This window comes from Vicugna pacos, chromosome 10 (assembly GCF_048564905.1).
Source record: "Vicugna pacos chromosome 10, VicPac4, whole genome shotgun sequence".
In the NCBI taxonomy this organism is placed as follows: Eukaryota; Metazoa; Chordata; class Mammalia; order Artiodactyla; family Camelidae; genus Vicugna; species Vicugna pacos.
The window spans coordinates 44,869,278-44,894,847 of record NC_132996.1 but is presented as its reverse complement, the minus strand read 5'-3'; the positions used below and the strand labels follow the sequence as shown (position 1 = coordinate 44,894,847).

The 25,570-nt window shown below is 36.6% G+C and overlaps 1 long non-coding RNA gene across 2 annotated transcripts in view; it reads left to right on the top strand.

The window, feature by feature from the left end:
• Positions 1–8,634: 8,634 nt before the first annotated feature.
• LOC140698749 (uncharacterized) overlaps positions 8,635–25,570 on the top strand; it is a 254,354-nt gene continuing 237,418 nt past the window's right edge. For both annotated transcript variants that reach the window (XR_012076636.1, XR_012076635.1), the window contains exon 1: positions 8,635–8,839. This is a non-coding gene — a long non-coding RNA (uncharacterized lncRNA). The remainder of the gene's footprint in view (positions 8,840–25,570) is intronic.

The following is a 25,570-nucleotide window of genomic DNA, read 5'->3' as shown; positions in this document are numbered from 1 at the left end:
CATGTAATATAACATAATGCTCAGCACTGAAGGGTCCGTATCTCTAAACACTATACTGATCTTTGTTAGACAACAAAATCCCAAAAATGTCACCTAAGCTTCCTCTACAAAGGGTGGCTTCTGATGTAACAACTTGGAAGGCCTCTTTCTGTTGATTCCAGACTACTAGGACAGCTGTTAAGAACATGGAGCAGGGCGATGACATTTGAATGAATAAATAATAAACATACTAAATCTAAAATAACAGTGTTCATTTTATCTCTACTTCAAACAGGTGTCGGCCAGCTGGGATAAAAAGCCACCCCTTAACATTTTTTTTCCTCAGAGCTCTGGATTTGATAAATAAGGTGTTTCTCCCAATTGAATTCAGAAGTTCCTGAAAGAATGAAACCCAACTGTGATTAGGGAAGAGGAGTAAAAAAAAAAAACTTAAATTAGGAATGTACATTTTATTTTTCACTTTTAAGTGGAAATTCAAAGTATTTTCTTTTTCTCTCAGAGGAAAGTTGCTTGATAATTTATGACCACAATACACTTCTCTGGTATCTTTCCTGGCTTTGCATTCCAGTTGCCAAGGAATGACATCAGCCCCAATCATCAGTTATTTTGCCTCTCGACATGGCCCCTACCTAGTCACTCTGCTTCTGATCTTGTGCCTCAGCCCAATCTCCCCCTCCACATTGCGGGCTGCCTCCTTTTTTAATCACTGATCTAAATCCTGTACCTTACAGTTGGGAAGTCTGCTTACTTACTAAGCAATTATAGGGCCACTTTTCAATATGGCCCTTTTGCTATCTGGCCCCAACCTGCCCTTCTAGCTTTCAGTCCCACTGAAATATCCTATTTCCTGTTCACACCTGACTATTAGTGAAAGACCACGACTTCACGCCTCAGCCTTTAACTTCTTTTGTCCTTTCAGCTTAGAGTGTCCAAAACAGTGAATTAAATTTCTATAAGACATCCATTTGCAAAGCAAGCCAGTTAAAACTTCCTTTCCTCCATAAGGAATGCTCCTCCTCAGCCATCAACTACAATTTTCCAGGACATATTACTGTGACATCTTGATAGGCTAGGGCAGATCATTTACAAGGTTTCGGTTTACAGTGTGCTTTCTTTTAGTATTTAGGAAACGCACTTGAGTGGAAAATACAGTGAGTTCTGTATTGCTTTCTCTTTTGTTTGTTTGTTTACTTATGTGTATTTTTTTTAAATACCTTTTAAATACTGTGTAATGAACTGCTTCACAAGCTATACTGTGGTGTGTTTTCTCCCATTCTCTGGAAAAGGGAAATTGCAGCGAAATATCTGTCACCACTACTTAATAATAACTGTCACAGCTAACATTTTTTGTATACTTGCAGAGTGCTAGATACTGTTCTAAGCACTTTTTGTGAGAAACCCATTTAAAATGATAACATGGTAAGGTACATTTTATCATGTCTCCCTATTTTATTTTATAAAAGAGAAAACCAAAGCACAGAGAGAGAGAGCCCAAGTCTTGGTGAGCAAGACTAGTAAGGCATGAAACCAGAGTTAGAACCCATACTATGTGGCACCACTGTGGTAAGCTAACATGCCCACATTGTCTAAATTAGGAGGGAGGGCAACAACTGTTGTCAAGTTATTTTGATTTAAGTGCCTGAACTAAATCTTTGATATATATAGAAAGCATTCTGAATGTCAAAATGATGACCTACAAATATAAAAATGTGCTGTAAATTGGTACAACTCTGATTGGCTAGGAATTACTTTAGTTCATTGTGTAATTAATTGCCTCTCCTTGCTCAGCTGTGAGCAGGGACAGCTCCGTCAAGTAATCAGTGCCTTACAATGTCTGACTTAGAGCCTTGTACTTAACAGGCCTTTTGTAAATATTTACTGAAAAATAAAGATGAATAAACAAAAGTTTGTAAAGTTATAAAACTTATGTAAATATTCAGAATGGTTGAGGCAAATTTCAATTTTCAAAGCTGTGCACATTCTAAAATGGAACAGAATCATTGGGATGACTCTGATTCTATATGACCAGGATTTCCCTTCTTCATTCACCTGCATGTACCTGATTATGAACCAAGAGAGCTCTGTTACAGATGAATTAAATAGCATTTTATTGACCCTCAGAATAAAAGAAAAAGGTGTATTTTCTGAGATTTCCCATATATACTACTAGCAATTGAATTCAGAGTCTAGGGTGATCCATTAGCCTTGGGTTGTCTCTCTGTGCCTAAAAACTAGCAGCTCTTACTCTGTGTGGTATCACACCTTTAATCTGGGACACCTAACTAGCGTGTAGAAAAATTTAAAACTGCATTTATCAGAATGATCATGCCCAGACTTCATAACTGATAGTAGCTTTTATCCATGGGCTTCACTAAAGCATAGAAGTATTAATTAAATTTTATGAGATTATATTTCCTTTAAAATATGCATTCAGAAAGATCAAGGTAGCTTTATATTTCCCAAGAGATTGGAAATACGTAAATGATTCCCCCAAAATCACTACTAGTTTTCTTTTATTTGATTTTGAGAATATTTGAAAGACCCTTGACTACCTTTCTAATAGCCTCTCTACAAATATGATCAGAATATTTAAGATTTCATTAAAATAAAATGCCTGTTTTATATTCACAGAGAGGAAACCAACCAATAAAGGCCAGTACTTCTCAGTTCATGTTGTTCCTTCACGTATTTCCAACTATCTTCCCTCTCACCATGAGCCTTTGAAAGGTATTTCAGTCTAACTTGAGTTTTAAAAATAGTTTGATATTTCTTATTCAAGTGTTACAAGAAAAATATTAATTGTATGAAAAAAATTACCAAGACCATCAATAAATGATCAAACATGCTATCATTTCAGAACTTTCCTAATTTAAACATTTTTTATCATCTATGAGACAGCATACAACAGTTAAGACCAAGCATTTTGAAATAGCTGAACCTGAATTTAAAGCCCCTGCTCTGCTCATTATGCAGTTTTACCGAGGGTAAGTCACCTTCAGTCTTTAAGCCAAAATTCCAAAACTAGCTAATCTCTAAAATGGATATATATAACCGCATGGGTTTGTATGGATAATCAAATGAGAAAACAGATGTAAAGCTGAGGCAAGAGATTATGGTCCAAAAGGGAAGAACAGCAAGCTGACTAGACTCCAAAGTAGCTTCAAGTGTTCATGGGGCCCTTTGATTTTGGGATGGAATCCTAAGAGGTCAAGTCCAGAGAGGCTATGGCTGGAGACTGAGATTCTGTAAATGTCTACCAGAGTACAAATATTTGTGAGCAGCACGTAAGCTCAGGGAATGGAAGAAGATAGCTAATGGAAGAAGAATAAAAGAAAGAGCTCTAGGAGAAACGGAATGGTGTACAAGGTAGAGAATCTCAATCCAAATTGCCTAGACTTGAGTACAAGTTCTGATACTTGCTAGGTGGGTGTCTTTGTTCAATAATCTACTATTTCTATCACAGTATCTTCATTTGTGAAATGAGAACTATAATAATATCTACTTCATAGAGTGGTTGTGAGGCCACATACATTCATAAATGTAAAATGCTTGGGGTGGTTCCTTATTTACAGAAACTGCTCAGGCAATGATGTTAGATAACACCAGAGGGAACTGGGAGAGTAAAACATCTGACAAACTACTGAAGGTACAAAGGTGGCACAATGTCAGTGAACCCCACATAGGAGAGGGTTTCAAAGAGAATGAGGTCAGGATAGTAAAAATCACTTTGAACACTTGATTTGCATTATCTCAGTTAATTCTCATAGCATCACTGTGAGATAAACAATTAGCAGCCTTTGCTGGATGAGGAGACTGAGGCTCATAAATATTAGGTATAGGATTGGAATTCCAGTCCAGGTCTGTACAGTTCTAGAGCTCATGCTCTTAACCTACATCCTACATTTCCCAGAGGGAAGATGAGGCCCCAAGGAGGTTCAGGAGGATGAAGATTATGGAAGTACCATTCAGCTTTAGTGACATGAGTAAGCAGCGTGTGGCGTGTGTTAAGTGCACGACTGTAAAGGAGATTGCCAAGAATCTAATTGAGAATAGAGAGGAAATGGCAGTGATTTATGGAGACAGCTCGTCTGGGAATTTAGATTAAGAATGAGAGGTAAACTAGAGTAATAGCTGGAAGGCATGCAAGTGTCAAGAAGGGTTTATTTAGGGAATAGGAACATGTTTTGAAACAAATGGTAGGAGAAAATGAGCAAGAGGCTATTGAAAATGGAGTCTTGAGCAAAGAGCATAAAGTTTTAAATAGCAGCTCTAAAGTGAGCAGAGAGAGAGCTGGCTAGGGAAACTTGGGTAGGGGAGTGTGGATGGGTGGCACTGGGTAGCAGAAAGGCAGAAGGAAAGGCTGTGTCGGATTTTAGGGGCTATTCATGAGACAGAAGAATCAAATTGTTTTCGTCTGCAAAGGACAGGAGAATTTTTCAGGTCAATGAACAGAGCGGAAATATATAACCTTCCAGAGGTTGCCAACTATTTATAAAGGAGGACCATGGTACAAGGGACCAAGAACAGTGAACATGGCCCCTGGTGTCTACTCTGCATTTTAAAGAAAAGGACAGACAAGGCCATTTCCAGAACTGGTATGACAACCCTGACACATCCCTGCACCTGGTGTGGTGTAGCTGCAGGAAAGAAAATGGACCACGCCCACCATATACATGTATTTGTTTCTTACTGATGCTGTAAAAATATATCACAAATATAGTGACCTAAACCAACAGTATTACAGTTCTGAAAGTCATAAATCCAAGATCATTATCACTGGACTAAAGCAAAGTGTTGGCAGGCCTGGTCCCTTTTTCCCTTTTGGATGCACTAGGAGAGAATCTATACCATGCCTCTTCTAGATTCTAAAGGATGTTGGCTTTCTTTGGTTTTTGAATCACTGTAGTCTCTGCTTCTGTTATCACATCTCTCTCTTTCTCTTTCTCTCTCTCTCTCTCTGATCCTCCCGCCTCCACTTATAAAGATACCTGTGATTACCCTGAACCCACCCAGATAATCCAGCGTAATCTCCCACCCCAAGACCTTAACTTAGTCATAAATGCCCAGTTCCTTTTACCATGTAAAGTAACATGTTCAGAAGTTTCAGAGATTAGGACATGGACGTCGTTGGGTGGGGGCATTATTTAGTCTGTTACAGTACATTTTTCTAAACGAGTCCAGATAATTCTGAGTGTTTGTAGGAACTGGAGACCCTACTGTGAGAACTTCTCCTGAGAGAAAATGAAACCGGCCAAGTCTGTACACTGACCTTTTCACCACAGAAGCAGCAGAGTAGCTGCAGGAGTCCTGGGGTGGTGTTGCAGTCTGCTGTGAAGGAGGATTTGTTTCTGAATACATGTGAGACAGCTCCTGCTGGTGGGTGTGGAAGGGGGCAGCTCCAGGTGACTTTACAGGTGGACAGCAATCAGGGAAATTAAGGAATTTCATATATTAAGCCCTTCTGTAGATGCAGTAGCTGGTAATGCCTGAGGAGGATTCTTGTCCTCATTTTTATACACATATCCAACTTTAATTCACCTCCCACATTCCTAAATGAAATCTGCTATTTCCTGAATTTCATAGTTTTAAAGTACTTGCCCATGATGTAATTCATTTAATACTCACAAAACTCTAATGGAACAGAATTCCTTTTGCCATTTTTTGTTAAACAAGGAAACAGACTATAAGACTTTTCTATGTAGCTATTCAGTAGTAGAATCTAATAATAATTTATGAGATTTTATCTCATGTCTTCTGTTATCTCAGGTTAAATCCAGTGGTCCTTCATTAAAATCAGTCTCTTACATACACCCTCAACTCCCTTCCTTTTGCTTTTAGAAAATACAAGTTCTGGTAAAATAAACTTCCTGCTTACTCTTACCTCACTAGTATAGCTAGACTTGCCTAGAGGAAGCCTCACACTGGTGAAGGGTCTCACTGAATCCATGACATTTAACTCCAAATGTGGCTTTGATGCTGTCCATAAATCCTGCTTTCTTAGTGTGGCCCATTCCCTTTCCTAGCCTGTGAGGTGACTATTTCATACCTCCAACCTCTTACCCTTCTGACCTCAAACCTCAAAAACTCCTTCTCACCCCGATTCTCAGCTGACAGGCTCCCTTTCTATTTCTTTGAGGGAAATAAACCAACTAGAAGACAACTTTCACAAGCCACCTACATGCACTGAATTTCCAAAGTATACTTATCCACAAGTACAATGCAGACGATGATCAATCAGAATCTCTGGTTCGTGACCACAGCTAAGTATTACACAATCTCCAAACCGAGGGTCCCGAGGGTCATAGCAGGATGGGAGAATTTTTTTTTTTTTGTCAGAGTATATTGATTTCACCAAATCTAGAAGCATATCCCACCTGTAGTCCCTCCTTCCCCTCCACCCTCTGATATACCTTGATGAGCTCTAGGAGGGCAGAGAGAAGACTTTGAGTGCTGCCTGGCCCCACTTGCCAACACAAAGTTTAGCTTGTCACCTGAAGCCTGCCATCTGCAAACAGGTCCTTAGTCATGGAGCCGGAAACTCTTCAGAGAAGCTAAATAACATTTCTTACAGCATTCTGAGATTCCTTAGCTAATAAGCAGTTGAGAAGAGATTTCAGTAGGAAGAAGGAGTGGGACAGACCTTTCTCAGTCAATGATGGTCTGATCCTTACATCATCCTTGTGACTCTGGCCTGATAACATTTTCATTCTTATTTTGCCATGGTAGAAAATGTGGCTAAAGCAAAGAGACATTAGTCATAACCTTGATGGTTCATTAAAATTGGCCTTGAATGGAAAAAAAAATAGCAGTAAGTAAATCATTAGTTTTCATTCTTCCCTCTACACAGAAGATAGTAGGTATTCTAGAAACAGAAATATCTAAAATAGTATATGCTAAGCCTCCTATCACCACCTACACCACCTCCTCCTTCTAAGTGCTGAGTGCATACATTTATCACTGCTAAAAATGGCTCTGTACAATACCTATTTATTCTGCAGAAAAATAGATGTATATGATGCTCTTTTGAACCATGCCTTTTTTATTGTTTTCTTTTTTTATAGTTTAAGTTTAATTGACAAATGAAATCATATATATTTAAAGAGTGTAACATGATGATTTGATATATGTATACATTGTGAAAGCATTACCATAATCAAATTAACAAGCATATCCACTACCTCACATTCTTACCTTTCTTGGGGGGAGGAGTGAGATCACTTCAGATCAGTTCTTTTAGCAAATTTTAAGTACTCAATACATTATTATTAACTATAGTTACCATGCTGTACATTAGATCTCTTTATTTCTAATTAATTTTATTTAGTGTCCATAGAAACATTTCTGGATGGGTATAATTTTCCTAACATTGTTTGTAAATGTATGTGTACATGGATCATTTCTTGAAAAAAATGGTCCACTTCTTTCATATAATTTTCTAAGATTTTCATAACTCCTATTGATAGAAAATACTGATTTATGAGTAACTCAATATCATTAATCAATACTTATAAATAGATCTGTACTTAGGCTATAATACCAAAGTAACCTGCATATTCTTCCTTTTAAGGCAAGCCTGTAAGAATGCCAGTTTATAATTTTAAAAAAATTGCTTAAAGATTATGGGATTAAAGAAAGCAAATCTGAGTGGATAACCTCAACGTTTTGGGCCAAGATGAAATATTCTGATACATCTATTTTAACTGCAAGACAAGACCTATCAAGAGGACCGGGTTTTTGCATCCCTTGAGCATAATTTACTTCACTCAAGGAGCACTAAAAAAAATGGTGGAATTTTTTTCTTTAACCTTTCCAAAACAATATATATTAGAATGGCATTTAATATTCTTCAGGGTAACATATTTGTTTTATATTTTAAGTCACATCTTTATTAGTTAGTAAAACCTTAAGGTAATGCCCTAAATTACAGTGAGATATTACAAAAAACATCCTTTGCCTCACTGAGAAAAAATAATGAGTATATATTATGTCGTAACCATAAAGTAAACACTTGCTAGTCAAGACATAACTTATACTGGAAAATAATCACTTTAAGTAACAGTAATACAAACTTGATTATGAATTACTTGATATAATTTTAAAGTTAAGAATTCTATGTAATTCTATATGTAAGGACATTGCTGTATATGTGTGTGTACAAATTACATGTTTTTGTATGTAATATTTAATTTTGTCTAGTTAATCTTTGAGTGCAACGTGGCACTCATATTTTACATTTGTTGTAACTAGTCTGATGAAGCCATGCCCCATAGAGTTAACAGAAGCTAACAGGAGTAACAGGAATTCTGGAGCAACAGATAGCGGAAAGGCTTGTTAACCACTCTAATTTGAAACTGCTTTCGCTGATTAAGCTAGTTTTAGTGGTTTGTTTGTTTGTTTGTTTGTTTGCTTTTCCTCTTTAATTGCATACCTTCGCAGCTTCCCCTAGCTCAGTTGTTTTACCGGAACTTGGAGTCAGCTCCCGCCCAGTGAGAGCCAGCTGCGGCTGTTTGGGGCCACTGACTCTAAAACTGGGCCAGCGCAGGTGCCGGTACTTTTGACGTCAGAGCTGCAGAAACCCCCACCTCCCATCATGCCAAGGGCCTCCGTTTGCGCCTGCGCAGAACGCCGATGACCCTACCTCCAATCACCGTTCTCCACGCCTAAGGCCGTCCTGCTTCTCCCGTAAATAACCCAACCTCTGGCCTTGGGAGGCGCGTCTGAGGCTTGTTCTCGTGTCTGGGAGCTTCGCCGTTTTCTAACAGCTCTTTCTTGGCCGCAATCCTCAGCTGGCGTCTCAGCGTTTGGCTTGCTGTTCGTGGGGCAAACGGACCTGGTTCAGGTAAATACCATCTTTTTAAAAATTTTGTTTTCTTCATTTTTTTCTCAAGCGTCAACAAAGTGTCTATGTTTTTTTTTAATGTTAACTTAACAAATTACTGCAAACAGCAGCTTAAAACAGGGACCTACTGTTTTATACTTCCGTAGGCCAGAAGTCTGACTGGGGTCTCACGGACTAAAATAAAAATGGCAAGGAAGCTCTGTTCTCTTCTGAAGGTTCTCAGTGGACGGTCCATTCCCTTGTTTCATTTTGTTCGCAGAGTTGAGTGCCGTGCGTTTGTAGGGAAGAGGGCCTGTATGTTCACTGGCTGTTTGCTCAGGGCCATTCTTAGCTTCTACAGGTCACCTGTATTGCTCGGCCCTTGGCAACTCACCATCTTCAAAGCCAGCAAAGGAAGATAGTGTTTCTCATATTTGGGGTCTCCTCTCCCTCCTCTTGTATCATTTCATCTCTCTTATCCTATCCAGAAGTATTCCTCTCATTTTAAGGACGCCTGTGAATAAATTGGGCCCACCTGGATGATCCACAATGATTACCTTAATCACATTTGAAAAAATCCTACTTAAAGTAACCTATTCACAGGTGTCAAGGATTAAGGCGTGGCTATTTTTGGAGGGCCATTATTCTATCACAGTGACTCAAAACACAGACTCCTTTAACTTTAGTCAACAAAGAAAATCCAAGTTCCTGGTAGTGGGATTCTCAAAGTGTAAAATTTAACAAGGTCTAATGGCATTTCACATGATAGCAGAGATTTAGTAATTTTAAAATGCTGGTTTGTGCCACCATAAAACTGTATATATGATTTACTGCATTTAAATTTTTCTCAAGTGTAAGAGCAACTGACTCTACTAGAAGTATATGGGGTTTTAATTAAGATTTTGGAACTGGCATTTAGGGTTTTTATGAAGATGAACCCTCTGATGAGTGGATGACTAGCAGGTTTAGCAGTCTGCCATTCTGGAATATTGCTGGAAAAAAAGAAGTCAAGAAGTAATTCTATAAATTTCTCTCTAGCAAGTAAATAATACCTGGATTACAGCATGTTGAGGAAAGTGAGATTTGTACCTATAATGATAATAGCAGATAACTTTTTAACATATGAAGCTATGCCCAGTGCTTTGTCATACCTTGGAAGTGTGGTGAGGTTATAGTTCAAGGACTTTGAGGGAATTAAGCTTATAGGTAAATTTTGCTTAAACAGCAAGTGTTAGTGATTCTATTGTATGTACTCAAACTCAGTCTTCAAAGTGATAGATTTGGAAATGTCTGCTGTTTGAAACTGTTAGTACTTAAAATCAGGTTGCAGCCTGTAATAAGTTAGAATAAATAAAATAGACTTAGCCCTCTTTCTGTACTAGCTGAAATCCAAAAATAAGTAAAATACTCAATAATTTTGCTCTCAAATCTCAGAGATTGAAAACATACACAAATATAATACAAAGTAGAACTTAGCAATGTCAAGGAGAGGTAAAACTGATCCATAAGTTAAGAAGAAGGACTGGTTTACTTCTAAAAGTGGAAAAAATAGGTAAGGAAGGCTTTTGGCCTTTGAAAATGCTGGTTATAAGTTCTCCTGGCAAGGAGAATTTGTAAACAAATGTACAGAGGCAGATTTTACAGCAAGTTGGGTAATTCAGTATAGCAAAAGTAAATCGTGTAAGAGTGGATTAGTGCTGTATGTTTTGCATAGAGTACAAAGCACAATAATCATATTGATCCTTAATTTATTAATATTCATAATTATGTAGAAAGACAAGTGTCAGCTAAGGGTGGCTGGAAAGGGATTCAAGGAGGTGAGCTGCCCAGCTGGAAGAAGGCACAAAGAGCTGACATAATGGGTCAGGACCCGAAATGGAGCAGAACAGCACTTTATTGCAGTACAAGCGGGTGGCAGGTGCGGCGGGTGGGCAGGCAGCGCTCAGGTGTACACATTTGCCCTTTTAAAATGCTAGTGGCGCATGCATAATGTTCATAATGCTGACTCACGCTACTAGCACATGCGTGGTGTTCATAATGCTGACTCACTACTAGCGCATGCGTGGTGTTCATAATGCTGACTCACACTACTAGCGCGTTCGTACATTTACCCTTAACCAGGTGCAAGCTGTTGTGAACTTTGGCCTGGGCCCCAGGGCCTATTCACTTAAGGCTGCTGACAACAAGCTACAGGTAATTTGAGGGAAAGAAGGGAGGGGAGTAACATTTTCTTCCTGTGTGCTTCTACTCAGGTATTTTGCTGGGCATCTCACATCAACCTAGTTAATGTAATTTTAATTTTTATGTTACATGCAACAAAACTCGGTCAGGCTAATCAGTGTGCCCAAGGTTGCATATCTGGTGGTACCTATAGTGATAGAACATTTTATGTTGAGACACAGTTCTCATCAGTAAGATAGGAGACCAGTGGTTCCTACACTTAAGTGTTTTATTAGAATCACCTGAGGGTCTCATTAAATCTCTGCATCCCAGATCTAACACTAGAACTGTTAAGCCATGAAGCCTGGTGGTGGATAAAGGCATAAGCAGCTTTCAAAGTGATTGTATTTTGCAACAAGTTTGGAAACAAAGTGTACTACATGATCTCCTTTGAGCCTCTTAGAGCCCCAGGATATACATGTAACATTATCTCCATTTTACAGATGAGGAAACAGATGCCTAGTTTTTGCCAGGTGTCCAAAGCCTCAGGTTAGAAATTTGCAAAAGATGAAACTGACAAGGGCCTTGACTTCCAGGATATATAAACAGATCATACGACTTAATAAGAAAAAACCAACAACCCAATCCAAAAATGGGCAGAAGACCTAAACAAGCAATTCTCCAAGGAAGAAATACAAATGATCAATAGACACATCAAAAAATGCTCAATATCACTAAATTATCAGAGAAATGCAAATCAAAACTGCAGTGAGGTATCACTCACACCAGTCAGAATGGCTGTCATTCAAAAGTCCACAAATAATAAATGCTGGAGAGGATGTGGAGAAAAGGGAACCCTCCTACACTGCTGGTGGGAATGCAGTTTGGTGCAGCCACTATGGAAAATAGTATGGAGAGTCCTCAAAAGACTAGGAATAGACTTACCATATGACCCAATAATCCCACACCTGGGCATATATCCAGAGGGAACCCTAGTTCAAAAAGACACCTGCACCCCAATGTTCATAGCAGCACTATTTACAATAGCGAAGACATGGAAAGAGCCTAAATATCCATCAACAGATAGCTGGATAAAGAAGAGATGGTATATTTATACAATGGAATACTACTTGGCTATAAAAATGATAAAATAATGCCATTTGCAGCAACATGGATGCCCCTGGAGAATGTCATTCTAAGTGAAGTAAGCCAGAAAGAGAAAGAAAAATACCATATGAAATTGCTCATATGTGGAATCTTAAAAAAAAAATAAAAAAATTAAGAAAAAACAAAAAAACAAACAAAAAAACCCGTAAATACAAAACAGACTCATAGACTTAGAATACAAACTTGTGGTTGCCAAGGGGAAGGGGGATGGGAAGGGACAGTCTGGGAGTTCAAAATTCGTAGATACTGACAGGCATATGTAGAATAGATAAACAAGATTATACTGTATATCACAGGGAAATATATACAAAATCTGTGGTTGCTCACAGAAAAAAAAAGTGGCAATCTATAAATGTATGTTCATGTATAACTGAAATTGTGCTCTACCCTGGAATTTGACACAACATTGTAAAATGACTATAACTCAATAAAATGTTTAAAAAAAAGACAAATGAACTTATGTATAAAACAGAAATAGACTCATAGACGTAGGATAGACTTGTGGTTGACAGGGGAGGCGGGTGAGAAGGAATAAACTGGGAGTTTGAAAACTGCAGATACTGACTGGTATATATAAAATAAACAAGTTTATACTGTACAGCACAGGGAAATATATTCAATATCTTGTAGTAGCTCACAGTGAAAAAGAATATAAAAATGAATATATATTTATGTATGACTGAAGAATTGTGCTGTGCACCAGAAATTGACACCACATTGTAAACTGTATATAACTCAATTAAAAAAAAAAAGAGCCAGCGCTTGACCCACAGCTGTTTTATCTCCATAGCCATTTTGATGCTTTGCTGTGACAGTCACAAAGCACATTTTTGTTTCTGTATGAAGGAAGAAATTTTTGGCTTTTTAATGCTATTTTCAGTGAATGCTGACTTCTGTGCAGTAGAGAAAAAACTCTTGCGAAAGAGATTTACTTTCTAAGACTGAAATGCTCAAACATGAATATCAATGCTGTTTTGGTAGTTTATTTTAAGCTGGCAGTTTCTTGATACCTACTTCCATGGTCTGGTTTTCTTATCCAGAAGTGCTTTTTTTTAGAGAATACTAGGAAATCATCTCAAACATTAGCTCAAAACCTTAATTTGGAAGGAGGCTGCATCATCAGTTATTTATAAAGTACCAGTAAATACTGATCCTTCGAAAGTTCTGGTGCCATACAGTCAATAACACAGGAGACTAATGTGGGAATTGCAGAGAAAAAATGAGAAGTTTTTGATTATTTAATGGAAAATTAGTAATGTCTTTTCACTCTTACCCAGCATCTCATACAATGTGAATGGTATAGTAACAGGTCATTTGAATCTGGGTTCAAATGCTGTTTCTTTTCTGGGTGACTAAGCCTCATTTTTATCAGCTTTTTAAAGGGAATAATGATGCCTTACCAATAGGTCATACAGAGAGCAATGAAGTAAACATAGCACCTGTCACATGGAAGGTGCTTGATAGTATGTTAATTTTCATCACTATTTCATAACGCCATTTTAGATTGCTGGGTACTATTTTTGTCCACTTATAAATTTCCCTCACCATTATTTCCTGAATGGGGAGAGGATGCAGGGAGGGGCAGTAGTAACCAAATCTTTCCATGTGAGTTGCTTTCCAAAACTATAATTTGCATAATGGCTCCTGGATAAATGTCTTCCCTTGATTTAGAGCACAGCCTCAATCTGAACGTGTATTAACATATCAAATGTTGACATGCATCTAGATATTGACAGTGTTGTGAGTTCTTAGAAAAGGCCTTTTAGGAAGTCCATAAGAATTTTCTAAGTTCTAGAAATACTTTGATTTGGACAGATTTACAGGAACCAGAGCTGCAGTTGTTAGTGTACATTTGGACTTCAGGTGAGATCACAGACAAGTCAGATTGAATCTTTGAGATCCTAATTTTATACTTACCAGTGATACTGTAATAGGGTCTCTGCAGTAGGTAGTGCCTAACCTGAGCATTTCTGACACGTGCATCAGATGACATGATCAGTGAAAGAGCTTATGTAACTTAGACTTGTTTGGAATAGTTGGAGTAGATTATCAAAATAAAATGCCTCAAATTCTCAACGAAAACATCAGAAAGTTTAAACCTCATAAAGTTCTTATTCTGTGGATAAGAGCAGTGTATGGATTATTGCTTAGCAGTGGACACCCATAGATTAATTCAGTACAATTAGGTTAAGTATCATGTGTCAGTAACTGCTCCAACTCCAGCCGGTGTTGGAGGTTCAATACCCTGGTGAAGCTAGAAGTTAAGATCAGTTTAAAGAGGTGGTATTGCAGACCTATATGTGAAGCACCTTCACAGCAGAATCTGACTTAGCCAGTGGAGATAGCAACAGGGAGAGTATATCAATTAAATGTAAAATTAGCTGTTCTTGAGAAGCATCTAGAAGCAGGAGCCACATGTAGAGGTAGTAAATTGTATTATTGAATAATGAAACAAATTCATTTATAGTCAAAGCATTGGGACTGGGAGGGGTCGGTTATGTAAGGGTTTCTTTCAACTTCAGGGTTCAGTGGCCAAGAGAGACTGCAGTGAAAGCTGATAGGAGCACACTTGATATTTCAGTGAATTAATAGCAAAGGAAGATGCATTTTGATTTCTGTTGGTCAAACACGAGACTCAGTCACATAGGGGAAAAAGCCTTGAATTAAATAGACTTAGAATCCTGAGCTTGCTTGGCCTTTGGACAAGTGGCTGCTGTTCTGAGTGTTGGCTTCCCCACGTGTATAATAAAGGGTAATGTTCTCAAATTTTAGGGTGAAGTATAAGAACTTGTAACAATACTACTCATGTTTTTTGCTGTCAGTGTGGTTTTTGTTTCACATTTTGAGAAACATCAATGTTAATATCTTGATTTATTAGATGGTCACTAATAATAAATATTTAATAGTATTTTAACAAATATTAAAAGCATCAGTGTTTTTATCATTCATTTCTCAAAAAGCTCCTGTACAATTTCTAGATTTCTGAATCTTCAAAATCTAAGGTTTACCTCAAAGGCTATGCTTATTGTGAAATGTCTTCTTGAGTTCATTCCACACACTGGATGTATATCCTCTTTTAAGTCTGGAGGGACTGTTTAGGAAATGGCCTTTGATTCTTTGGTAGTTTTTAAAATAGACTTAGAAAACTTGAAATGGATCATGGAGCACTCAGGAGCATATTGAATTTTCAGTTTGGGGTTTGTTTAAATTACTTTAAAATGACTGGTTATTTTCAGCAGGTTTTCTTAAAGGACAATATTGGAGTCACATAGAGAAAATAAAGGCTATACCTGCCTCATCCCATTTTCCTGCAGCTGGAAATTGGGCCTCATGTTGTTTAATAGTATGGTAGGAATTAAAGAAATTACACATTTTGTTTTAATTTTAATTTAGGGACTAAGATTTAATGCTCAGTGTAAACATGTTTTCAACTCCTAAATGTAGCCAGTATTCATTTTGTCTTAATGATCTCAGGGAAAGGAAAGAAAAAATGGCACAGGGAGGCTTTGCTTGGTTTCCTGCTGTTTTGTTCACATGCACATCCCTTACCAGGGGAGTTGTTCCACAGCAAGTCATTGCCTAGGAACAGTAAGAAAAGAAAAATGTGTAGAATTGAAGTCCCGGACCAAAGATGAGAAAATTATACCAAGCTCTATAAATTAAAAGTGATTTTCTTCAGGCACTTGTGAAACCCTCATTCGCCCTATTCCCAGCAGTTATTGTAAGTGTCACTGTTGCAGGCTTTGAATTTTTAAAATAAATGTGATTCCCCACCACCACCAGGCCAGTTGTGCTCTGCTATAATTTGACCCAGAGAACACATGTCTAGAAACATCACTGGCTGCACTACATCCAACAATCTGAAGAGGCTGCTTCATATTAAACCTCGTTACTGTGGTTTTTTGGAAAGAAGCAGTCGTGCCTCTCAGTATTGCAGAGATGGTAAGTAGTTTTCCCATTTTTTTAGACCACTTGGCTATTTTGCCCAGTACGTAGCGTTCCTATATAATGCCTGAACTTCCAGCATGTGCTAATATGACACATTTTATTTTCTTACCATAAATCTTGTGGACTTCCGAAGATTGGGGGTTCAGTTTGTTAATACAGAGACTATGAAGAGGACCTGTGGTAGGCAAGGAGGTCACCAAGTCAGTGATCTGCAAACAAAGATACCCATAATTCTGACTTGTGCTCAGAAAATGTTAGCTCTTTCTTCTTGATCCTCATTGGATTTGGTTTATACTTAGATTTTAGTCTGTGTCACAGATGAATCTTCATTCCTGTTACTTGTATAAGGTGTATTTTAAGCAATATATTGTAAGCAATTTGAGAAAAGAACAATAAAAATCTTTATTTCCTTCAGACTTCACAAAATGTGTTAAAGTATGTTACCAGAAGCTTAATATTTGTCAAATAAAAATAAATAATTTTCAAGACAGATGGGGCTATCTATTTCAATAAATATAACTCATTCACCTTATAGGTGAAGAAACCAAGTTTCAGAGAAGGACTGATTTGTCCAGAGTTGTTGGCACTGAGGAAGTATCAATTTTGGGAGTACTGACTCCTAATCTAACATACTTTTAACATCAGCCCCATCAATTGGAATGAGAAACATCACCTTAGACATGCTGTGTTCCACTTTAGAACTTCTTTTTCTCTAAAACGTTGAATTTCTGATTTCTAAAAATCAAAATAGTGCTAAATCTGTACTTTCTAATTAGCCATTTCATGCACAGTGGTAGTATTTCAGAAACATGAGCTCAAAATATCTTTCCAAGCAAATTGTTCGTAATTACACTTTACTTCTTTTATGAAAATAGTGCTTGTTCTTTAGTCTCCAACCTCTCCTGATTCATAGTTATATATTTCCCTTGTAACATCACCTTAGATGCAAATTTTGATATGCTATTTTATTTTCATTTATTTCTAAATATTTTCTAAATTTCTTATGATTTATTTGACCCATGGTTTATTTAGCAGTGTTGTCTAGTTTCCAAACATGTGACCTTTTCCCAGGTATTTTTTCCGTTACTAAGTTCTCATTTGATTTCATTGTGGTAAAAAAAAAAAAAAGTTGTGTGACTTCAATTGTTTAAAACCTTCTGTAACTATTTTACACACAGTAGGATGTGGTTTATCTTGGTAAGTGTTTTATGTGAAGTAGAGAAAAATGCATATTTTGCTGTTGTTGAGTTAGATCAAATTGGTTGATCATATTGTTCAAACTTTCTGTGCCCTTACTGCTTTTCTTTCTACTTGTTCTATCAATTACTTAATGTTTAAACCTCCAAATATAATTGTACATAATTCTGTTTAATGTCTATCAGTTTTCATTTGAATATTGAAATTTTGTTAAGCATGTAAACATATTTTCTTGATGGATTGACCCTTTTATCACTTAGTTGAAACTATTCTTGGTAATTTTGTGTGTCTGATAATATGTCTGATTAGGATAGACACTTCTTGCCTTTTTTTGACTAGTTGTGAACAAGTATATTTTTCATACATTTACATTTATTTTAGGTATCTTTTATTTAAGGTTGTTTTATTATAGATAACATATAGTTGGATATTGTGTTTTATTAAACCTGTCATGTTTACTGAAGTCTTTCATGTCCTTTTAAGTTTTTATAGAATTTCTGATGTCTCAGTTTACTTTAGGCTATTGCTCAGTATAGGGTTTCAGCCAACTTCCAGAAAAATGTTAGGTGCATCCCCAGTTAGTTGAGCTAACATAATTCATTAAGAATTCAGAATCTTATTATATTCACTCATATTTTTAAGTGTTTCCCAGTCTGATATGTACTCTTCTCCCTTGTTTAACAGAGCTAGAATACATCATACCATATATCCCCTAGTTATGCTGGTAGAAATTAGTAAACTTCTGTAATTTTTCACATGTGATTTATCTACTCCTAGGCCAGACTTTGAATTATCCCCCCAATTAAGGAAGGCTAGTATCGTAGTCCAGTTACAGTCTAGAGGAAGTGAGGGTGGTGATCTTGGGGAACGAAAAAAATCGCTGTTCTTTAGATGGATACCTGCTTCAGGTGATCCTAAAATAAGGCAGGAGTAGCCTCATCACACAGAAGAGGACAGTTGGTTCTGCTGGCAAAGGAATCAGAGAATTTCATTCATGATATTCAGATTTACTCAGTTTTTCTACATTTCAACTTTCAAAATTTTATTCTCTCCTTACATGTCTCCAACTTTCAAATAAGATACCTGGTGATGCTATTAATTTAACTTAAATTATAATACAACAACATACTGTATCTAACTCTAATTTTCAGCTGATTTTTTCAGATGCATCATCCCTGTGGCTCTAAGAGGTCAACAGTCTTTTTAGCCTGATCATGAAAGCACTCTGATCCTCTTAACCATGCCTTCTAAGCAGAGAATTAAACTCAGATTTTTATATACTTTAAGATTCCAATGATGTCAGAATTAGTAATTCAGCCACCAACCCTGCCCTAATTCTTAAGTTTATTTTGGTTTCCTAATAGATTGGCAGACTCAATACCACCTGTGACAAAGCCTTGCCTTCCTTATGCACTTTATTCCAGATCATCATAGGATGATTATTTGAGTAACCACTTACCTCTCTTTTGCCATATCATGAAGATGACCAGTTTGTATCCGTATTCTACCAGTGCTGATGTCTTAATAATCGAACAGGTTTAACTGGTAAAATAACATCTCTTATTTTCATCTTGTGGGTCTGCAGTTCTGCTTTCAAACACTGAATCAATTCGGATTGAAAGAATAAAACAGAAACCAGTAAAGGCATTTTAAAAAGCAGCAGGAACAAGAAGGAATTTAAAATAAAAAGAATTCTACCCTATCAAAACCATTGAAAGGTTAGAAAGAATCGGTTCCATTGTGGACTCCTTAGAACAGTGCCATGACAACACAGATCTGGCTCTCCCAGCCCGGACCCTTTACCACCACCACAGGCTTCACCCAGAAATTTTTTGGGTCCCTTTCTCCAGGCTCTTGGTCAAATGTAGCTATATCAGTGACGCTGTCTCTGACCGCCCAATATAGTGACCCACCCAACGTATTTCTTATGCTATTATATTGTGTTATTTTCTTTATAATAATTCTCTTATGGCATATTTAATTGTACATTTCTTTATTGACTCTTTCTTCCAATAGAATATGGTTCTGTAATGGGAGAATTTTGTTCCTACTTGGAGCTGTCTCTATCACATTGTAGGTTTATAATAGACAACTGGAGAGAACAGATGAATGAGTGGATAAATTAAAATTTATTTCTTCATGCATGGTCTTCCTCTTAACTTAAATGCCTACTTCTACATATTCCTAATTTCTAAACACTACTCAACATTCTGCTCGCATCAGGCACCCTCATGGTTTCTTCACACAATTTACAATCCATCCTTCCTGAGATCCTACTTGCTTTTGTAGTCCATACTAGGTTATTTAGGATTCTTCTATATATTTAAAATATGCAAATACTACTAAACCTGGCAAGATTTGTGGGGGGAAAAGACTACTAAAACCTTGCAAGATTTGTAGGAACAAAGGCTATCTCTTTATTTTACACATTCTGAGAATCTTATGTTTTAATAAACATATTTCAATGCTAAGTAATTCATAAATTGAGCAAGTATGCCCTGTTTTTCAAGGGGTTTGGTTGTTAATCATGCCAACAATAAACATTTTGATTATTTACCATATGTCAGGTATAGTTCTCCATATTTTATATTTACTATCCCATATAACCAGGACAAATACCCGGTAAGAAAGATAATATAATTTTATGTATGGGGCAATTTATTGTCCAGAATTTATGTGAACTTTTCTCCCATTGACATAAAGTAATATTTTGGGAGGAGGGGAACCAGACCTGGCTTTGCTGCTCACGAGTACTTGAAACATATTACTTCTCAGTTCTGGTCAGAGTTTCCTTATATTCCAGCTGGAAGAATTGACAGAATTATCTCTAAGGCCCCTCCCAGTGCTAATAATCTATAAATCTGAGTTAGAAAAATTGAAGCAATTTAAAGATGCTGCTTACAAAAGTATAAAAAGTAGAATGTTTAAAGATAATTCCTCTGAGGAAACCAGATATGCCCAGGCTCACCCAACTCAGTTGTCTACAGTTCCATGAATCCCAGGGTCACTCATTTTTCAAAAACTCTGTAGTTTAAGTGAATTATTTCATAACTGGATGTAGTACCTTGAGAATGAAAAGCTTAAAATCATTCCTAAAGCAAGACTGAAATTCTTCCTCTAAAGGAAATTTTAGTGTAGATAAAAATTGAGACTAAATAAAATACTTCTAGATATCTTGAGTTTATTAAACTTCATAGATGAATGTAAGAGTTGGAGTTCTGAAAGGAAACAGGTGACTTTCAAAGATCTGATGTAAGGCAACTTGCCGAGGTATAAGCAGGATGACGCACCCAGCAAAAAGTGTGAGGCAAGCACAGTTGAACCCTGTCAAGAAACTTACCTCATCTAGGCTTAAAGAGCAAAAGGAGAAAATAAGGGTAATGAAAAAAAAAAAAAGAAAGAGATGCCATCTGAGGTGTAGTACCTTAGAACATAGCCACTGTCAGACCCACAGCAAGGCAGGCAGACAGTGGCAGTAGCAGTTGAGAGTATCAGTATCCCAAATTTTCCCTAGCCCTGCACTCACAAATTGTGCCGGTGTCATCCATAGGTCAACCCCCAAAGGTATAGATGCAGTCTCTGGAGACGTGTCTCCTGGATTATGGAGTGAGATAACGAAGGTACTGAAAAATTATGGGGTGAGATGACACAAGGTCAGATTGTCAAATCAGAGTCACCCAAATCAAATTTTATCTAGTGTTAGATTTCCTGGTGATTTCAAGAATGCAAACAATCAAAAGACATAGTCTAAACAGGAAAAGTTCTGGCACATACAGGGACATCCTATGTTCTTTATTAATGGAATACATGGGTGGCTTTTAGTTTACAAAAAAAGTCTCTAGCTTATACCTCATATGGTCACCTATTTTATGTGACATTTTTCAAGGAAGCCGTTCCCCATAAATTCATGTATCTTAGGTTTGTTTCCTATGAGCAGTTGTAATCAGGGACATTCTGCTAAGATAATTCCATAGATGAACTTTCCTCCTAGAAAATACTCTATTTAGCAGGAGGTCTCATAGTCTTAAAAGGAGAGATTAGGATTATGCATATTTCTTCTTTTTTTTACCTGGAGCTTCTCTCTGATAATGAGAGTATTGGAGAGATGATATGTATGCATTTATACTGCTAGCAGGATTTAAATTTAGAAGTAATCTTTACAGAGGATAACGGGTAAAACGGAATTAAAAATAACGTAAAGCATAACGGCTTCATTTGTAGCTGCAAAGAGGCAGAATGAATCAAAACTGCTTCCTTCTACCACCAATTTCATATTAAGCTTACCCTTTCCCAACAGCTCAGTATATTTTTGTTTCCTCTGCGAGGAAACACATACTTCCATTGGATGTGTAGCCTTATATGACCCTATCTCCAAATGTATTAGTCTGCTGAGGCTACTATAACAAAATTGCATAGACTAGGTGGCTTAAACAACAGGAATTTTTTTTTTCTTTCAAAGTTCTGGAGGCTTGAAATCCAAGATCAAGGTTCTGGGGCCTTCGGTTTCTCGTGAAGACTCTCCTTGGCTTGCAGCTGGTGCAGCAGTGCGCAGGGGGAGCTCTGCTCGTGTGTTAGTGGAAGTATTCTGAACATGCCTCTCCACACAAACACATCAAGACTGTTTTCCCACATCTGCTACTGTCTCTTTAGCCAACACAAGTGAAGTGGGCATGTTTAAAGTTAAGCAGGGAATGCACACTCTTTCCAGCATGAGGTCAAACAAGCTACCTGGCTGAGCCCGTTAACTGTTAGGATGGAAAGTACTCTCCATAGAGGGTACATACTTTTGGGAGTACTGAGGCAGTGATTTTATGTAAATTAATCTACTGCCTTTCCCAAGTCTAGGTAAGTGGGCTCTTTCTATCTGAAAATTGCAGTCCCGAAACCCATCGCCTCTCGTACCATACAAGTGTGCATATATAGACAAAGCTCTTGTCATGGTACTGTCATGTCAGAGCTAACCAGTATCTACCACATTGCTCAAACCTGACATGAACCTGACATAGGTGCTGACTCTCAATGCCTAATAGTTCAAGATTTATTTCAAAAAGTTACAGGATTTTTGTCTGTGCTACTTTTTGCTTTTTTTTTTTTTAACGACAGTGGAAATATCTACTCCTTATCTGCTATGCATTTCCCTTTCTTTGTTTTATAATCTTCTCATTTACATCTAGTTCTTTTTCTTTCATAATTATTTCTAATCTTGTGTCTTGGGATATTGATTCCATAAGATGTGAGGTATTATTTCATTAGTTTATAACAGTTATTGAGATTTTTTTGTAAGTTAGCCCCCTAAGGACAAAGATAGTGTTTTAGACATTTGTGGATGAGTGAGTAATTGTATGTATATTATGTGATCTTTGCTGGTTAATGAGGTTTTATTTATTGTGCAATTTTCACTTGCTAGACAGGTTTTATGTAGTTTGAAGACATTTATATTGCATTAATTATATCACTTAATTGTATAGCTTACATTATAATGTTGATGTCTTTAATAACCTGAAATGTATAGGCAGCAGAGGAATTGTACATAGTCAAAAGATAGCAGGTGGCAGAAATGTTATTTGAAGGCAAAATTTATTGTTCTAAGTACCATGTTTCTTTTAAGTAGCTTAGCTGTAGTAGCATTGACTAATATTCCCCTAGATTTTGCATATAAAACTTTATATATTTGAGGAAAGTTTGTTTGAAAGATAGTTCAATTCTATTTCTCTACTGATTTGAAAATTTAGAGCACAGTCTTGCAGCTACTGAACTTTGTTCCACTGTGATTGAGGGTCATGTCAGAATGAAGCCATTAATCACTATAATTCTACACAGAGGAGCCTAAAATTGCTAGAGAGTGAAGGTTTAATAAGTGGGAGATGCTATAAATGTCACTCCAGATGTGAACCAATGAAGAGACAGGTAATGATTCAATTATGTATTTTTAAAACTATATGTAGGCTGAATTGTAAGAAACATTCATTTTTGGAATGATTTTTATGGAACCAATTTATTCGAAAATTGCAGCTGAGAAAAGGGTATGTTTGTGACATTAATTTATCCATTTTTAACTGGAATCCATAAAAATGAATGTTATTTGGAAGAAAAAGACATTAAGAGAAAACTCTTCAGAATAACTTAGCCTCATTTGGTAGGTAAGTGAAAGGTTATCTGTGTGTCAAGAAGATAATAATAAATCAAGAAAAATATAGGTAAAATGTTGTGCCCCTAATTTCAAACCTCATTTTTATTTTTACTAAAGTGAAAAAAAAAAAAAAGGAAAGAAATACTTCTGGTTCAAGCTCTGCAGGGTATATAGACCACTGGCCTAAGGAGTACAGCATAACACACACTAAAAATGGTAGAAAAGCATTATCGTGATTAAAAGTATTTTTATTCTGTGTGATAGGAGAGATGAAGGTTGCTATAGCATAACTCAAAGTTTCTTAACTCCCTGGTCCTCAGTTTCCTTGACTATAAAACTAATCAGTTATATGAATTAATATATAAGATGCCTTCTAGCTCTGAAGTTAGTGAATATTTAGACAACCTAATTTATTATTAGTGACAAGCAGCTTTCTTTCTAGCAAAATCATCTTTCATTATTAAATATAAAAGTGCTAATATTATACTTCTCCTTGGCCTAAAAAATTTTCCTCATAAAGAGAATATTTAGGCAAGCCTTCTTTGAGACAGAAAAAAGACTAGATGCTATATATATATATATATATATATTTTATTCTTCAGAAGACTCTTAAGAATGTCAAGTAGTTTGTTTTAAATAATGTTTACATAGTTTACTCTTCTTCAACAAGATGCTAAATTTTCTAAAATCTCTTTGCCCAGTGGCTTATATACCATAAACTATTAACAGTTAAATACAATCAAGAAAAACTGTGATGAAGGCAACTCTGACATTAATTAGGGACTGTTACTCACATCCAGACTGCATATTTTTCCCATCAAACTGCTGTGAAAATGACATCCAGTATTTTAGGTAGTAACATTTACATATCTGACAAATACATTCACCATCACTGCTTTTCCAGTAAGCAAGCTATGTGTGTTTTATTTAAACCAAACTAGAGTCCCAGAGGTTGTTTCTATTCTAGTGCTCAACCTTTTTAACTGAATGAATGTTTTAACAACTCATGCCCGAGTGATAAAAGAATACTATATAACTGTAAAATATTTCTTGATTTTTAAAGTAGAATTAATCTACATATTTTCCTCCCTAATTCATGTTTTTTTTTAATTCCTATAGAGACAATTCTTTAATGAGAAAGTACATATTATGAATTGTTTTAAAGATAAGCAAATTCTCTGGTTCTTTAGTGGAGGCAATTGCTGAGACTGAAGCAAGTGAAATATTTTCTTCCTTTTAGGGATGAAATATGAAATGTTTATAGACAATTCTGGGTAAATGTGCTTCTTAGAAGTGAGAGCTTAGAAATGGATGTAGAACCAGACACTTAAGACGAAATTTTCAAGGACTGAAGTTGTCATGTAAAACAAGGGTATTTAGAAGAATACTCATGTTAGCCTTCTATCTTAACACAGAGCTGCTTTTTTTTGTTTTGTTTTATTCCCCCATTCTGCAGTTGCTCTGTATGGTTTTAGAATCTGTGGGTCTGTCTTCATCTTTCACCCTAAAAGCAAAATACATTTCTGATTGCATGTTAACTTTAGTAAGGTTTTTGGTGTCTCGTATATTTAGATAAACCAGGCCAGAGATGTAGGGAAATTTAAGCTTAATTATAAAAGGCCTGTAGCCTTCCGGTGTTCATCTGAGAGCTGGGGGTAAGTGCTGTCACACAGAGGTAATTTCAAACTGTGTGTAGAAGGACAACTCTCTGAAAGAGTCTGACTCCTGGCAGTGGAACTGTATGTACCATGGAACTCATGTATAAATACATAGTGTATTTTTGAATGGTGATTACTTTAGAGAAATTAATTATCCACAACATTCACTCATAGAAATACTCTCTCCCTCTCAAAAAAAAAAAAAAGAAATATTCTTTCTCTCTCTACTCCCCTTCTCTCCTCCCTTTCCTCCCTCTTTCCCTCCTTTCTCCTTCCCTCCTTTTTCTCACTACGTTTAAGTAGGTAGATCTCTGGGATTAAAACTCTGCTAAGCTGCTGACTAGATTTGTTTCTTCCAAATTAGCACACATTATTTCTTACTTCTATATATAAAGTTTCTGAACAATAGGACATTTATGAATAAAATAATTTTTATGTAAGACTTTGCACCTTGGAGCAAATGGGTTATTCTTAATGCCACTCAAAATTTCC